General features: G+C 47.8%; 1 protein-coding gene across 1 annotated transcript in view; it reads right to left on the minus strand.

The window, feature by feature from the left end:
* The window catches only part of LOC119438615 (snRNA-activating protein complex subunit 4), a 121,452-nt gene that overhangs the window by 17,275 nt on the left and 91,996 nt on the right, over window positions 1-12,181 (minus strand).

Consider the following 12,181-nt stretch of genomic DNA (forward strand, 5'->3'; position numbering starts at 1 on the left):
GAATCGTACACTGACCAACATGCTTGCCATGTATGTCTCCACCAATCACAAAAACTGGGATTCAATCTTACCATTTGTTACGTACGCTTACAATACTGCCAAGCACGACACCGGCTATGCGCCTTTCTTTCTTCTCTACGCTCGCAACACCCAAAGCTTTATCGACAACATCCTTCCCTGGTCCCCACATGATGACTACTCATTAGGCCAGACTTTATGCCGTGCCAAAGAAGCGCGTCGACTGGCCCGCCTCAGGACTCTCTCAAGATCGTGCCAAGACTTGTTATGACGCTCGACATGTGCTCGTCACATATGCTCCTGGGGACTTTGGCTTTCAAAACCTGTGTGGAAAAAGGGGTTGTGCACGAAGTTTCTGTCTCGATACACTGGCCCATACGTCATACTGAAACGACTGAGTGACGTGACCTACGTCATCACAAGAGTGACTTCACACAACCGGCGGTCACGTAACACGCAAGTCGCGCACGTCGCCCGACTCAAGCTGTACCACCATCGGGCTATGTAGCTCGCTCGGAGAACTTCGTCTGCCCCCGAAGAAATTGTCACAGCTGGATGACGGGGGCGATGGTGGAACAGTGGGTTAAGATTGTGTGGCGACGGCGTCCAGGAGCCCTTTTGACGAAGAACTTTCTCCTTGTCCTCGACTCTTACCGTGGGCACTTGACCGACGACGCGAAGGCTGCGTTCGCCCAAGCGAACACGGACCTCGCTGTCATACCGGGCGGCATGACAGGCCAGTTGCAGCCACTTGATGTCTGCATCAACAAACCTTTCAAGGATCATCTGCGGAAATAGTACACGGACTGGTTCACTGACAAAGACCACATGCTAACGGCAACGGGCCGCATTCAACGTGCATCGCTATTGCTGCTGGTGGGCTGGGTAGCTGCAGCGTGGGACGACATCCCAGGTACTTTGATTGTGCGTTCCTTTAAAAAGTGCAGCATATCTAACGCTCTTGACGGTACCGAAGATAGTGCACTGTTTGAAGGTGACAGTGACAAGGAACATAGCGACAAGTCTAGCAGTGACGACGACGTTGAATGAGCTCTGCACGCTCAGATTCAATAAATGCTGTTTTCATTTTGTGAACGCTGTCTTTGCTTTTTTTGTTCAGCTTACATTCGAGGTTCGGACTTTCTGGGGTCGGCTTAGAATCAGGGTCGGCCTAGATTCGAGTAAATACGGTATATTGGCCTGTACAACACGTCAGATGGCAGAGCCTGATACACTGTACATGGTTATCAAAGATATGATTTTGCACCTTGGCCTTGATTTCCACAACACTCATGGCCACTGCTATGACGGGGCAGCTAACATGTCCCGACCGATTTGCAGGAGTCCAGAAAAATATGAGTGATTCAGAGCCGAGACCTCTGTATGTACATTGTAGTAATCATTGCCTAGATCTTGTATTGCAGGAGTCTAGTAAAAGCTGCGATATCATTGCCGAAGCTTTGAGTACCGTAAAAGATCTTTCCAAAGTCATTCTTGAATCAAAAGAGTGCAAAAGTGTTTATTCGTCTATTCTTCCCTCAGTAGGGGATCGATTGGATGAGCCATAGTCAATTCTAAATAGCCTTCTGCCACTGTGCCCAACAAAATGGACAGTCAGGGTAAAGTCGATGAAAAGGTTCACATGAGAACTACGCCAGGGCTCAAAAAACACTCAGTGAGATGCTCCAAGGAACAGGCTTGATGGCAGACAGCAGCAAAGCCGTTTTGAAGGTATACCAAATACTCCTGGGAAAGTTTGATACGTTGTTGGGAATAAATATCTCCATAGCTCTGTTTGGTCCGTGTGAGGAAATAGCAAGAGTTGTCCAATGCTAAACGTTTCATGCTGCAAGTGTGAAAGAACCTGCAGAGACTCTGCAAGGCAATGTCCCGCCTGAGGTCTCAAACCGCGTTTCAGCAGTTGTGGGACCACATGAGCACTGTTGCAACTCACCTAGGTCTGAAGCAGCCTCACAGTGGGAGGCCTACGTTCAGTGCAGCGAACACCCGCCCATGTGCACAGCTGTGTCTTGAAAGCCATCTGCGGTGGGGGCAGAGCCCGCCCTCACTGTGTTTTCGCGGCTAAGATTGTGTTGATGCGAGCGCCGGCACAAAGCTCAATTTGCTCGCTGCTGCTGCTGCGCTGACTTACTCCAGCGTTCTGCCAGCCAGTTTCCGTGGTCATCGAGTGGGATGCATTCATGTTTGCTTGTGCACGCATGTCACCATGCTTGTTAATTTAGTTAGTACGTGTATGTTTACAAGTTTATACGGCCGATCAAACTACTACCCTTACTTTGTATAGCTATCCACTAATTTGCTATCCCACTCTATGCTTCACCTTTCGGGCAAAACTGCGACTTTTTCTTTCTACTTTGCTCCATGTTGAGTCTTTATCACTTCAAAGCATTCCGAAGACTGCAGGCAAAATCTGCAAACAAGTCCATGAGCTGCTAGACCAACTCGCCAAATACATGCAACTTCTTTTCTGTAGCTTCGGCAGAATGCTCACTCAACACTTTTTTGCCGAGTGAGAACTTATTTGCGGAAATGTATGATGCAGAGGAGGCTAACACATCTCACTTTGCATGCTCAAAGGAAAGGACCGCCCAACTTAGAAGATGCAATCAAAGAATTTGTCACCAGCACTGCTGAGCGAACAGCCTCTTTTGGTCTTTGACGTGGTCAGTAAGGTGCGCATCTGACACTTTGAAATCTGGAGCAGACTGCGTGTACTAAGAAGGTATGTGCAGCTATCCATCTCTCTCTGCTTTCTACCTCTGCCTTGAAGTATCAGACGCGAGTCCATAGGTGGGCCATTTAGAGCTGTATGATGAAGCGGAAATGCCTTCAATAAGCTTGTGCACTTAAAATCTCCTCTGCGAGCAATGCATACCATATTGTTCCCCGTCCCCCTTCGAGCGGTTCGTTTGCATGCTCAAAGCACATCGGAATGCGAGTTGTAAGCGCGCTCTCGAGCAGAAAATAAAAAGACAAGTAGATGCCTCAATGACAAATTAAGGGAGCATATTCAAAACTTGAACTGTTATCGAGACGGGCATGTCTGAGTGCATTGTGACCATTGTGCGTGTGAATCACTGTTTAAGGATTATTCCGTGATGTATAGAAATATGGATAAGGATATGTGGGAAATTGTCGAAGCAAGCCATTAAGCCATCAGTTCCACAGACATCCACCCTTTCTCTTGGGCACAAATGTGGATACCAGCCGGAAGAGTGCCCTTAAATACAACGAATGGCGGCAGCTTCCTGCCATCCGCCATTATCGTCAACACCACATGCACACTTCGGGCACCTTTCATCTCCACTGTGCGGCTTCCTGGCATGTCAAAGCTCAGAGCGGTTTTGTCCGTGTTGCCAATTTTCGAGAACAAGAACTTCTCTTCTCAGATCCGAATGACAAAGCAATGAAAAGATTTTGTCCTCGCAGTCTGCCGGTAGCTGTTGGCATAACCTTGTACACATTCTGAGGCACAGTCCATTCCGGCGCATGAAACAGGTTGTTCAACTGCTGCTGGCCTTAAATTCACCCGAGGGCAAGCTGATGAGAATCAAGAGAACAAGATGAGGGCAGCAGCCAACGTTTCGACAAGTGGACTTGTCATTTTTAAGGCGACATATGCTCTCCTCGGCACAGTATTATAGGTACGGTTCTTCTAAAAGGGAGAGAGGGTAAGGCAGGTGGACGAGGATTGGCGCTGAGCCGTGCTCCCTCAAGGGCTGCAGAAGATAGCGCCAACCTTTCCCTTTCCCTCAAGAACCACTTATCATCAGGTAATGAGCGAGGGTGTGTTAGCAGGGAGGATGCAGAACTGAAAAGAAAGATAATGCGCAACTGATCGTTGGTGGAGGAAGTTGAGGCAGTGCCCTGTGTTAGCATGTTGCCCTGTCATTGTAGGTTCCTCTTTTCGTGGAAGGGGGCTGGACAATGGAAAGGGGGGGGGGGTGTCTGCTCCGCTGGAGGTCAGTGAACTATCATGTCTAGGAAAGAGAGAATAAAAGTAGCAGCAGCAAAATGGTGCTCTTGTAAAAAAACGGGTAAATATATAAATATAAGAATGAAAGGAATGGGAGGTTGGAATATTATTGACAAGCGAATTAAAAAAAAGAAGAGCAACCCAATGAAAAATAACTAAGTGCTGTTACCTAAAGTTTAGCATAGCAAATAGATTCTAAAGCTCTCTTTGTAACATTCATGCCTATTGGTTTCAATGTCTTGAACTTATGGATGAAGTATGATGAGGGCATGCTGTGACTTCTTGCAGTGGCCCGCGCATGGTTCTGGATCAGCTGAGAGGACACTGCACACCCTTCACTGCGGAACCTCTTCATATAGTTGACAACTTCTTCCTCCACACGGTGAAACTTGCCTTGCTTCAGTACTTGAAATGCGCGGTGATTCTTCTTTGTAACTCTACGCTCGTTCCCTTGTTTTTTCGAGTTCTGCACTTACACTGGGTTGACACAGAAATTTCATCCAGCAGCACAGCTTCCATGCTGTATGGCATGGGTTCTCAAAGTGGGGTTCCGCAAACCACTGATAAATTTTCCCTGGTTCCGCGCTCGCCATGTGGCTAAGACAGCGAGAGCACGAGGTGCGCTTGATCCAAAGAACCTCCATTACCCATGCCCGAGTGTCAAAAAGCATACCACAGTGCGTAACAGCAATGCGCAAACTGCGCAATAAATCTCCCAGCAGCTAGCAGCCACCCAACCTCCGAAAACAGGCAGCGCGCCTAAGCTTTCGCACTCGTGAATCTCGGAAGCCGTAACTTACGACCATGCGCATTTCTCCCGTTCTTGGATAGGGTAGGTGCGATAGCGTGCACAATCACATGTACATCGGAACATTAAAAAAAAAAAAATGCACGGAGCACCGCAAATGCGCGACACAAAAGAGCAAAAACGGCCCTAGCGCCCAACCGAAAACGAAGCGGCGCGGTCTGCATCGCCGTGGTCCTTAACGAAAATCGTACGTGATACGTGACTGACAGCAAAGCCAGAACGCTTCGGGTGTAATTGTGCCCTTAAAAGCTATATTCTTGCACTTATCACCGTGCGTAGCACCGCGTTGGCGGTTTGCCGCGAGCCTTCATAAGTGCGTAGTCGTCTTGCTCCGATAACAGCACATTGATAACCATCATTGATCGTATTGATAACCACCACGGTTTCGTCCGGAGCGGTTGTAGTTCGTTTTGACTGTGTGCACGTCCGTTGCGTGGCTTCACAACTGCGTAGTCGCCATCCATGATCGCGTTGATGGCGACGGCGGTTTCGTCCGCACTTGTTGCAGCAAATGGTAGTTTCGTTTTGACTTGGTGTGTGCGTGGGCCGCCTGTCAATTTAGAACCTCAATGTTGCCATCCACGATCGTGTCGATAGCAACCGCGGTTTTGTACGGAGCGGTTGCGGCTAGCGGTAGTTTCGCTTTGACTCAGTGCAAAGCTGTCGAAGATGAAGAGCACCAGCTACATCGCGATGGACGGATGATTTGTTGGCGACCTACTCACTGGTAAAAAAATAATCGGGATGTGCGCGCGGTAGTGAAAAGCGCGTTTCAGATGATGCGCGCCGGGGCTGCGCTGCGAGCGCTAATCAATCACGATATGAGCTTCCGCACTGCTCGAGCAAAACAGAAACAAGATTTGCTGATTCATTCAGTAAATAAAAGCGTGTTGATGTAGTAAGCACTTGTTCATTGTGTTCTTGATACCCTCGATAATTTGATATTCGGTTAATTCGGACATTCTATTGCGGTTACGTAATTCCGGGGGGGGGGGGGGGGGGGGGTCCTTGGCACTTCATGGTGCTTAGCAGGGTTCCCTGGAACGTGATGATGATGATGATGTGTGGTGTTTTATGGCGCAAGGGCCAGTTATGGCCAAAGAGCGCCATGCCAGTGTTTGTGAGTGTGCAGTGGAGCGATGAATTCTGAGAAGTTGATGAAGTGTGGCTGTAAAGGGGCCTAAAAATAATCGCTGTAAAGTGCGTAAAATATACAGGTACTAAGATCATGCAAATGACTAATGAGGTGTACTATGAAATGAAGAATGCATTGAGAAAGAGTGACACGATATTTAAAATATTTAAAATGTAGTAGTTGGACAGAAGCACAACTGCCTAAACAGAGCCCTTGAACCACAAGGGCCTGGAGGCATGTGCTTATACAAAACTACTATCACAGCAGCATCCTCTGGAGGGAGGATGTGCTATGAATTTATTGGGCTTATAACATGCAGTACCACGTCGTTTAAGAAAGCGAGGACTGCTTTGGTGCTAAACAGCGGTTCCTCACCAAGAAACATACTGGGATGCAGAGGGACATGATAGCGGTAAGCTAAAGGGAAATGTTTTTTTCTATCTGCTTCGGCATCCCGACACTCCAGGAGAACGTGGAGGACGGTTAGCCTCTCACCACATCTACCACAGGTTGGTGGTTCATCCCCGGTCAACAAAAAACTATGGGTGCCAAATGTATGACCTATTCTGAGACGACAGAACAGGACATCAGTTCGCCGTGTTCTCGTTGCGGAGGGCCAGAAACCTAACTGTGGCTTAATCAACTGAAGCTTATTATTTGTTTCTTCATCCCACAGGCGTTGCCAATGGCTTCGCAATTTCTTACGCAAGAAATGTTTCAAATCTGTTGCAGAAACAGTAGCTGTAGGATTGGTGGCGTGCGATGTTATTGACGTAGCCATTCGGTCAGCTAGCATATTACCCTCAATGCTTCTATGGCCAGGCACCCAGCATATAATGATATGCTGGTTAGATACATACGCTCTACACAGTACGGAATAGAGCTCAATGAGTATAGGATTTTTCTGTTTACAGGGTGACTTTAAAGCGTTTACGACACTTAGAGAGTCTGTAAATATGATTGATTTTTGAAGTTTAGATTTCCTTATACGCCTCACAGCTGACAATAGTGCATAAGCCTCAGCCGTAAAGATACTTGCTTCCGGGTGGAGTACACCGGATTCCGAAAAGGATGGGCCGACGGCTGCATACGACACCCCGTCACGTGACTTAGAAGCGTCTGTATAAAACTCTGTGCATGTGTACTTGGACTGGAGTTCAAGGAAATGCATTTTGATATGTGCCTCTGGTGCGTGCTTAGTGACCTCTACGAATGATGTGTCACACTCTATGAGCTGCCACTGCCACAGCGGTAACAGTTTCGCTGGAGCCATAAGACAGTGTTCAAGCAACGGAACACCCATTTCCTCACTAAGATTCCTCACACGCAAAGAGAACGGTTTTCTCGATGCCGGTCGATTTTCGAAGAGTGTGGCAGTGGTCATGTCGTTTATGGTTGAATAAGAGGGATGTTCAATGTTCGCGTGTACTCTAAAAAAATATGTAAAACTACTATATGAACGCTGCAGATGAAGTGACCACTGATTCGACTCTACGTAGAGGCTCTGGATCGGACTTGTTCGGAAAGCACCGGTCGCGAGGCGGATGCCCAGATGGTGAACGGGGTCTAGAATTTTTAATGCACTTGACGTTGCAGAATTATAAATTATAGCTCCGTAATCAAGGCGTGAGTGGACAAGACTGTTGTACAAGTTCAGAGGGAATTTTCGGTCACTACCCCATGTTGTGCGCGACAAAATTTTTAAAAGGTTCATCGTCTTCAGACACCTTGCCTTCAAATATTTAAGATGGGGGATAAAGGTAAGCTTCGAGTCTAGAATTATTCCCAGGAATTTATGCTCACTGCTCACGGATAGTTCCTCTCGATTGATCGTGAGATTTGGTACCGGTGTCACGCCTCTTTTGTTTGAGAAGAGTATGCATGTACTTTTCTGTGCGTTTATTTTGAACCCATTTACATCAGCCCATTTAGACAGTTTGTTTAATCCAAGCTGTACCTGTCGTTCGCAGATAGCAATGTTGCATGATTTGAAACCTATCTGTACATCATCAACATACACAGAATAAAACATGCAGCGTGGAATAACTGTATACAGGGAGTTCATTTTTACAATAAAGAGTGTGCAACTAAGCACGCCCCCTTGTGGCACACCAGCCTCCTGGGTGAATGTTCTAGATAAAACATTGCCCACTCTTACGCGAAACGTGCGGTTAGACAAGTAGCTTTCGACTGTGTTTAACATATTACCGCGGACCCCCATCGCAGAAAGATCTCGCAGAATTCCGAAGCGCCATGTCGTGTCGTACGCTTTCTCTAAATCTATAAATACAGAAAGTAAAAACTGTTTATGAATAAACGCATCTCTGATGTTTGCCTCGATGCGAACAAGGTGGTCTATTGTCGACCTACCTTCTCGGAAGCCACACTGGAAGGGGTCTAGTGTTTCGTTATTTTCTAGGAAACTGATTAAACGCCGGTTTATCATTTTCTCATACAGCTTGCACAGGCAGCTTGTTAGAGCTATTGGCCTGTAGCTGCTGGCTAAGGACGGGTCTTTGCCTTGTTTAAGTATCGGGATGACTATGGCTTCTTTCCATGAGGACGGGATACACCCAGCCGCCCACATGGCATTAAAAAGAGACAGGAGTGTTTTCAGTGTTTCAGGGTGTAGGTATCTAACCATTTCATACATAATACGATCGCCACCTGGCGCCGAATTGTTGCAACATGTGAGAGATGCTTTAAGTTCGGCTAAGGTAAATGGTCGATTGTAAGCCTCACTCGAAGAACCTTTGCGGTTAAGGGGCTGCCGCTCTTCGCGTTCTTTGAACTTCAGGAAAGTTTCTGTATAGTGCGATTCACTTGATACATATTCAAAGTGTTCACCTAGACAATCCGCCTGGTCTTCCAGGCTATCACCTTGGCTACTTACTAAGGGTAGGGGATGTGACTCCCGGCCTATTAGTTTATTTACCCTATTCCAGACTTTCGTTTCATCGGTGTACGAATTTATGCTGGAGATGTACTTTTCCCAACTCTCTCTTTTAGCACGTCTGCGCGTTCTCCTGCCCTGCGACTTTGCTTGCTTAAAATTTATCAGGTTTTCAGCTGTTGGGGAGTTGCGAAGCAATCCCCAGGCTTTGTTTTGCTTTTTACGTGCATTTTGGCATTCCTCGTTCCACCATGGCAGGCGACGCTTATTAGCCAGTCCATTAGATTGTTGTATGCACCTTTCAGCAGCGTCAATGATAAAACCTGTTATATACGCCACAGCATCGTCTATGTTAAAGGAGGCAATGTCATCCCGGCCTAAATATGTTATTTGTCGAAAAAGTTCCCAGTTAGCCGAGTCAAGCTTCCATCGGGGAACATGTGGCGAGCATCTATCTTGTTCTGTTAAGCCTAGCATAATTGGGAAGTGGTCGCTCCCAAAGGGGTTCTTGAGAACGGACCACTCCAGGTATGGCATTAGTGTACTCGATGCTATACTTAGGTCAATGGATGAATATGTGTTATGTGTAACGCTGTAATACGTAGGCTCTTTCTTGTTAAGTAATGATGCGCCTGAAGAGAACAGAAAATTTTCAATTAGGTGACCTCTCGCATCGCAACGTGAGTCTCCCCACAAAGTGTTATGTGCGTTGAAATCTCCGACAACTATATATGGCTCCGGAAGTTCATTTATGTAGTTTTGGAATTCGGTTTTATGTAGTTGATAATTGGGAGGGATGTATATAGAGCTGACAGTGACCAGCTTGTCAAACAACACCCCTCGGACAGCAACTGCCTCTAGGGGCGTACGAAGCTTTAGTTCCCGGCAGGCAATACCTCTGTCGACTACAATAGCCACACCACCGGAAGACACGACTGTGTCATCGCGGTCTTTACGAAAAATGACGTATTGCCGGAGAAAATTTGTTTGCGTGTGTTTGAGGTGTGTTTCTTGGACACACAGCACCTTTGGATTATACTTATGTAGGAGTTCTTTGATGTCATCGAGATTATGGAGGAGTCCTCGGACATTCCACTGTAATATTTGTGTATCCATGTTGAATGTGGTTTTTGTGCTGTGTGTTAAGAAAGAGGAATTACTTCACAGAGCCCTTTCCGGGCGCCGTGATGCGGTTTTTTTCTTGTTTGGAGCAATCGCGAGACTCTCGCGGCTCCTTAGGCGCTAGTGGCGCCGTCTGGCTGGTTGCTGTGTCCATAGCCTCTTGTGAGGCGCTGGACACGCGCTCTTGCGAGCGGTTTGTTTGACGAGAAGGCCTCGCCTCGAGGGACGAGGCCCTGGAGGCCACCAGCCTGGAGGTCGATGGCCCCGTGTTCTGAGATGGCGGAGCAGTGTTAGCTGCAGCCGCCGAGGGGGCGGATGGCGTCGCTGGCAGCTCACCGCGTGTGAGCCGGACAGCCGCCGGAAACCGTTGTGTCGCTGCCCCCTGACGCGCCACATCGGCAAAGGTGTTCTTGGGCAGGTATGATACCCGCCTACGTGCCTCCTTGAATGATATGTTGTCCTTTACTTTGATTGTTACTATTTCTTTTTCTCTTTTCCAGGTAGGGCACGACCGCGAGTATGCGGCGTGCTCCCCATCACAGTTCACACAGTGGAGAGAGTTTTCACATGATTCAGAGAGATGTTCATTCGCACTGCATTTTGCACAGGTCTGACGGCCTCGGCAGTTCTGTGAACTGTGGCCAAATCTTTGGCATTTAAAGCAACGGAGAGGGTTGGGGATGTACGGCCTTACTCTGAGTTTAATATAACCTGCCTCGATGGTTTCTGGCAGCACACTGGAACCGAATGTGAGTATTAGATGCTTCGTGTCAATTTCTTTACCATCACGCCTCATTCTGATTCGTTTTACATTGATAACGTTTTGTTCTTTCCATTCTTCCAGAAGTTCAGCTTCGGTCAGCTCCATGAGATCATCATCGGAAATCACACCGCGGATGGTGTTCATGGTGCGGTGTGGGGTAACTGAAACGGGTATGTCCCCGAGAGACACTAGGTTAGATAGTTTGTCATGTTGCTTTTTGTCGTGAAGTTCCAGAAGAAGGTCACCACTTGCTAGTCTGGTTGCCTTATAGCCTGGCCCAATTGTCTGAGTTAGACTTTTGGAAACGAGGAAAGGCGAGATCATTCTCGTTGTCTTTCCTGGTTTCTCACAGTGTATTACTTGATATCGGGGAAAGTTCTCAGTGTTGCGACCAAAAAATTTAAATACTTCTTCGGTGCGCCCTCGTTTCTGAGGGCGATCGGAGAGTTTGGGAAAGGAACTATCCATAAAAAATTTGCAGTTTTCGGCAGTAACGCCAGCCGCCCACCGTGGAGCCCAACAAGGGGACGCCACAGGTCTTATAAAAACAAGTCCTGCGCACGCCAGCCGTACGTCACCACTATAACCGAATATGAGATAACCTAGGTCGGCCACTCACACAGGGTTAACCCTCGCTGCCAAGAAGATCGGAAGTAATATAGAAGATAGTAGAAGACAGGAAAGATGAAAAGGCGAGAGAGAAAGACGAAGATTGGAGAGAGAGACAGGAAAAGGCAACTACCGATTTCCCCCGGGTGGGTCAGTCCGAGGGTGCCGTCTACGTGAAGCAGAGGCCAAAGGAGTGTGTTGCCTCCGCCGGGGGGCCGTAAAGGTCCAAGCACCCGGCATCGGCTCAGCCCCCAGGATCCCCCTTTCCCCGGACACGGCTAAGCCGCGCACGGCTACACGCGGGAGGGTCCAACCCTCGTGTGCTCGGGAGGGTTCCCTGGAACGCACATGCTTGAGAACCCATGCTGTATGGCATGCTCTACGACCTTACGTTTGAAACCAGCCGTGTAACTAGCGTGACGGCCAATCACACTACGCAGCACCCAATCACCAAAGAAAAAATCAATGCAAAATGGAAAACGACTGATTGATGACCAAGTGCATTTTGTTCTGCTGCCGGAGCACTTGCATGGCGCTATAAGCGTTTGTGATGATAAAGCAGCGTGCATCACCATCAGTGAAAGCACGCGGTCAACAAATTGGGTCCTTGCTTCACCCACGTTCCTGTTGCTGGTGCCTAACATTGTTCGCTTCAAAAGGTGTTTGCAGTATCCTGGCACGATGTGACGATCTTGTGATTTTAGACGGCACCAGTGAAATGCACCGACGAAACGCACCAAGATAAAGCAAACATGCTGTACACTGCCCTTGAAGGTCGGGTGCACATTCTTCATGCGGGGGAGGAAAGAAAAGGAAAAAAGCCCAAAAAGTCAGTT

The sequence above is a fragment of the Dermacentor silvarum genome, chromosome 1, assembly GCF_013339745.2.
Source record: "Dermacentor silvarum isolate Dsil-2018 chromosome 1, BIME_Dsil_1.4, whole genome shotgun sequence".
Taxonomy (NCBI): domain Eukaryota; kingdom Metazoa; phylum Arthropoda; class Arachnida; order Ixodida; family Ixodidae; genus Dermacentor; species Dermacentor silvarum.